Genomic DNA, 6,000 nt, shown 5'->3' on the forward strand with positions numbered 1-6,000 from the left:
GCGTCCAGGCAGGGGCGGGGGTGGTGGCGAAGGCGGCGGTGATACTTCTGCTTCATCCATCATCCCCTTCAGAGAGCTCGGAATCAGAACTCAGCTGCGATGGAGACGATGATGGAGAGAGCGAGCCCCTCGCTATGGTGAACAGGGCGCACTGGAGCAAGCTGCAGCATAGGGGCCAGGTCAGTAGGGCTGCAGATACAGGGCTGAGAGGGGGGGTGGGAAAATTCCTCTCCCAGAGCAATGCGTGCAGGGAGGAGCCTTCCCGTGTGGAACATCCGGCAGGAGAGGAGTGGCAGCAGCACGCTCCCGCAGCACCTCGGCCTGGATCCCTGATCTCACAAGGTGACCTGTAGCGGCTGGAGAATGGAGTCTGAGCCTTTAAGATGCACAAAGGAGGCCACAGAGGCTTGTTTTTCGGTCTGTATTTCCCCCAACGTTGCCTTTTCTGCTTGTTTTCACCCATGAGGCACTGAGGCCGCATGCCCTGCGCTCGCTGGGAGGCTCTGCGGGCAGCTGGGCCACGAGCGCCGCCAAGGAAGTGGACCCTGGTTAACCGAGCGCAGGAGGGATTTTGATGCCAGGGTTTTAAATCTCTGGGTTTGTTTAGTTACCAGCTGTGCAGCTGACACCCCGCATGCGTACAGCTGGGGGACAAGGGCTCTGCTGAAGATCCTGACGTGGCCGGGATCCAGGAAGCTCCTAGGGCTCTCGTGGGCGCTCTGAGCAAACCTCCAGACGGACAAGACTGGACATTCCTAATGCTCGAAGGCCTTGTCTACACTTGAAAGGCTTTGCGGTGGAGCCTAGCCCCCAACCCCAACCCGCGTGGAGACGCAGAAGCGTTCTTTGGCCAGTAGAGTTACACCAGTTCCCTGAGCAGAGTAAGCTGGGCCAGCACATGGACTTGTAACCCCAGGGCTTTGGCTGCACATCTGTGCTGATGTATCTACATCAGCAGGGCTGGGGAGGAAACCCATGCTGGTCCAACATCGCTATTCCAGCAAAACTCTCTAGTGGAGATCAGGCCTAAAGGGAAACAACAAAGACAGAAAAACTCCTGCAGCCACCCTTTCAATATCAGAAAGAAGCCAGGATAATAACCTTCTGCGCACATTTATCGGCGCCAGTAGAATTTATTAATAAATTGCCCTTGTTACCCGGGGTTTTCAGAACCCAACGCAGAGGTACCTTAACCGTTTCTCTCCAGGCGGTGTCAGGAATAAATCAATGGGGACACAGCAATTCCGTCAGATAGGAGCTTGCGTGCTTGTATCAATCATTTATCTAAAATGACTATTTATTAGATTTTAAGCACACACACATATGCACATACACAATAGGTTTAGGAGGACATCCCAAATATAGCTACAGTCTGAGATGGTTTCGAGTGATCACCAGCCAGGCTTCCAGAGGGCCTCTTTCCGTCCAGGTGATGGGGGGTTTAGATGTCAACTCCTTGCCCAAAGAAAAGCTCTCTTGGGGCACATCTTCACTACCCGCCGGATCGGTGGGTAGCAATCGGTCTATTGGGGATCGACTTATTGCGTCTAGTGAAGACGCGATAAAATCGATCCCTGATCGCTCTGCCGTCGACTCCGGAAATCCACCGCGGCAAGAGGCGGCAGTGGAGTCGACGGCGGCGCGGCAGCGGTTGACTTGCCGCCGTCCTCACAGCCAGGTAAGTCGACCTAAAATACGCAACTTCAGCTACGCTATTCATGTAGCTGAAGCTGTGTATCTTAGGTCAACCCCCCGCTGTAGTGTAGACCTAGCCTTGGACTGCTCCAAGGTATTTCCTTTTACCTAATCTTTTATAGCTAACTCTAACAAAGCACCTAACCTATAGTGACTCCTAGTGGGTCAGCATAACAACCTCACACCTTCTTGTCAACTGTTGTGAATGGGCCACATCCACCATGATTGAATTGGCCTCGTTAGAACTACAAAAAGTAATTTCCCCTCTGTTGATATTCACCCCTTCTTGTCTGCTGTTGGAAATGGGCCACATCCACCCTAACTGAATGGGCCTCATTAGCAATAACCCCCCACTCGGTAAGGCAACTCCCATCTTTTCATGTGCTGTGTATTTCTACCTGCTACTGTATTTTTCACTCCATGCATCTGATGAAGTGGGTTCTAGCCCACGAAAGCTTATGCCCAAATAAATGTGTTAGTCTCTAAGGTACCACAAGGACTCCTCATTGTTTTAACCTCTACTGGGTCACCAATTCTTCTAATTTCAACCAACTACTCATTATCTCAAAACATTTCTAATATTTCTAGCCATAACCACATGTCAGGGGCACCTAAAACCAAGGTTGCGCTTCACTCCCTCTCTTCCATAACTTTGTCCCACCCTCCCATTGTGATTAGCAAACTGCAAGCATGCAGCTGTCTGACCTTGTCTCACAAAGGCCTCAGACTATTTCTACCTATGTGATGTTTGGTTTTCAGCTGGCAGCGGTTGAACACACACAATGGCTGACTGCAGTATTGTCAAGTTCTGGGGTAGATGCAGGAATGTCAAATTCCGGGCTAACACCCTCTGTACAGTAATTTTTCTAGAATACCAACATACCGGCTGCTTCTTCATGGGAAGCTGAAGACATTGTCTTTAGAGGGAATTCTGACTCAGTCAGGTTTGCGTTTTCTATTATTATTAAGTTTACAGTGCTGGTGTCGTTGTTTTGGTCCCAAGATATGAGAGACACAATGTGGGTGAGGTAACGCCTTTTATTGGACCAACCGCTGTTGGTGAAAGAGACAAGCTTTCAAACTCCACAGAGGTCTTCTTCAAGAAGGGCTCAAAAGCTTGTCCCTCCCACCACCAGAAGTTGGTCCAATAAAAGGTATTACCTCCCCCACCTTGTCTCTCTCTTATTATTAAGGACATTTGTCTGAAAATGGGCTTCCCAGTGCTCTTGGAGTCTATCTGATTGACTCATCCAGAATCACAGCACAGAAGCAGTACTTTCTCCCTAGTTAGGTCTCTTATTTACACACCCAAGTTGCCATGCTTTAATTATAGCTGTCTGGTTAAAGTGGTACCACCCCTCCTAGTGTGGATGCAGTTCTATCAGTATAAAGGGAATAAGCTATAGTGGTATAGAAATTGCATATCTATAGATCAGTTTTTTTTAAAAATCGCACCCCTAACTAGAATAGTTATGCCAGGACAAAATTTGTGCAGACCAGTCCTTAAAGTTGTGCCTGCAGCTGTGTGAAATCACTACTTTGTCATTTTATTTCTTAATAAAAATGGATGTCTGAAATTGAAAAAATTGAAATTTGTGACAAATTTCATTGTTGGTGGAAAAAACTGAAATACTATTTTTCATTTCAAATGAAAAACTGATTTTGTTTTGGTTTTCAGAAACAAAGAACTTTTGCTTTTTCATATTGATTTCTTTGGGTTCCCCTCCTTTTTTGTTCTTTTTTTCCTTCTTGGTGGAAAAGGCCGGGGGGGGATGAAAAGGAAGAGAACGTGGCCACAAGGAACAGAAGCCGCCCTGCTCTCCCACCCACTCATTAAAAAGCCAAACGTTGAAGGAAAGTAGAAGAATGTTGAAGGGAAATGAAACACACATCTTCTCCCTCTTGCTTTTTGCTAGAGGTGAGACCTGAACTAAATGCTCCGAAGTCCAAGGAGGGTCAGATCTGGAGCTGAACTTTGCCCCTCGGGCCCATATCTGTTCCTAGTCAACCCATCCAAAAACACCCAGTGACCATATGCAGCACCTCTTTGCTTTATTCCCCAGGACAGAGATCAGTAGTCTACTGAGAAGCACAAGGAAAACGTGTTTAGAATAAACTTGTTTTTATTCTCCTCAGTATATCTTGCTGGGCTTGCAAAGAAGAGATCCTGTCCTCCATTTCTTCTATAATAGCCATTCAGTCTTGTCTTTCTGAAAGCTACAATCCTTTCTAGGCTTCCAAACTCCACTTATAAACGGCATGTCCTCGGGGAGCGAGACGTCGTCTCCCTGTGTGATTACACCAAGCACGTATCCTCACGCACAGTCAGCAGGAAGGCGCAAGTTTCCAGCTGCCCAGGGCACCACTCTGGGCCATACACTCACCCCGCTAGATAACAAAAAATGAAAACCTCTTACTTTAAAGCCAAGAGTGTGACTTATTTCTCAGAGGTGCCAGGGATGCGGGACAAGCATCCATTAGGCAGTAAGGGCTCCTCTTCTGCACTTCATGGAATTAGTGGAATGAGTTGTCCTCCCGGGGTTGCTGACGGACCCTATCCCCTGGTAGTAGCTGCCAGGGCTGCCTTAGGCTCTTGGTCAGATGGTACAAAACATCGTGCTGGGAGAAGCAGAGAGCACTTCTGTGTTGAATCCCTCTCTGGCTGCCTCCCTGGCTGCCTCTGCCTCCATAGTTTCCCTGGCCGCAGCTGCTTCTTTGAGCCTCATTTGAAGCCTGCCACATTTGAAACTCACGGTCCTTTGTCTTCTCTGCCGCTTACAGTCTGGCCAGCTCTAGTTTTGTAGCTGCCTCACTGGTAGTCATTTTTCTGCTTTCTTGTGCTTATTTTCCTCACCCGAAATAAAGAAACAGAAAATAACAAAACTGTGACCTCCTCCCAATTGTTCTTAGCCACTGCACTTAAAACTCACTTAAAATCACAAATATCAGTGCTTAAAGTGTGAACTCCACTTGGCGTATGTGCAGCTTGTTACTCCCGGCTCGCTGCACCACTGTGACGTTCCCCTGGTGTTATCTGGACTGGTGATCTGCTAGGTCACTCCAATCCTTGACTCTGGGAGCCAGCCTTACCATGCTCTGCAGTGAGAACCCCCGCTCCTGGGCTGTTCACGCACAGCCTCCAGCATGTAAGCTGCTCCCAGCTACGTGAGCGAGCACTTTGGGCCAGCTGCTGCTTGGATTGTGCAACCGAATGACGCTAGCCAATATCTCCAGTCCCACACACGACCCTGGAAACCTCCATCTTGCCATGCCCAGTTATGCCCGCTGGACGCTGCAAGCTTATATGAGTTCATCTGTTTAACAAAGAAATTGATATGTATCAGGCTTGTTATCCCAAGGGAGCCTCTGAGATGCTTCAAACCAAACACACTGCTTCAGGTAGAATAAATAAATTTATTAACTACAAAAGATAGATTTTAAGTAATTATAACTCAAAGCACAACAAGTCAGATTAGGTGAAATGAAATAAAAGCAAAATGCATTCTAAGCTGATTGTAACACTTTCAGTGCCCTTACAAACTTAGATGCTTCTCTCCACAGGCTGGCAGGTTGCTCTTCAGCCAGGCTTTCCCCTTTGATCAGCACTTCAGTCACTTGGTGTGGTGGTGTCTGTAGATGGAGGTGGAAGAGAGAGGAAGAGCATGGCAAACGTCTCTCCCTTTTATCATGTTCTTTCTTCCTCTTGGCTTTGCCCCCCACTTCAGGATCAGGTGAGCATTACCTCATCGTAGTCCCAAACTGACCAAGGGGAGAGGGGTGACTCACTTGAGAGTCCAACAGATCCTTTGTTGCTGCTTACACCAGTGTCCTTTGTTCCTGTGAGGCTGAGCTGGGTTTGTCCCATACCTGCCCTGATGAGGTGTGAACTGCCCCTCTGCTCCTGGAGAGTTTTGCCTGGGCTTGTTTTAAGCCATGAGGACACATTTTCAGCCTCATCACTATATACCTGAAATTACAACCTATAACATTACTATAACAACAATGCTCAGTGCATCATGAGCCTTCTGCAGACACCCGACATGACAAACTTTGCATTGGATACACACAATCATATTATAAGAATGAACATGGAGGTGCAGGGTGTTCCTGATCATTCTTGGCATTCCTTGGTTAGAGTGGCAGGACCCATGTATCTCCTGGTGATGGAGGAACATTAGCTTCTCCTCCAAATACTGTTGTAAAGCTTGCCTCCAGTGAAGCAACCAACCTCCAAGAGACGCACACCCAGGGCCCCAGGATGGGAGGAGACCCTTGGAAACGGAAACCCAGACAGCGGGTGGCTAG

This window comes from Terrapene carolina, unplaced genomic scaffold (assembly GCF_002925995.2).
Source record: "Terrapene carolina triunguis isolate 2854851 unplaced genomic scaffold, T_m_triunguis-2.0 Scaffold391, whole genome shotgun sequence".
NCBI lineage: Eukaryota > Metazoa > Chordata > Testudines > Emydidae > Terrapene > Terrapene triunguis.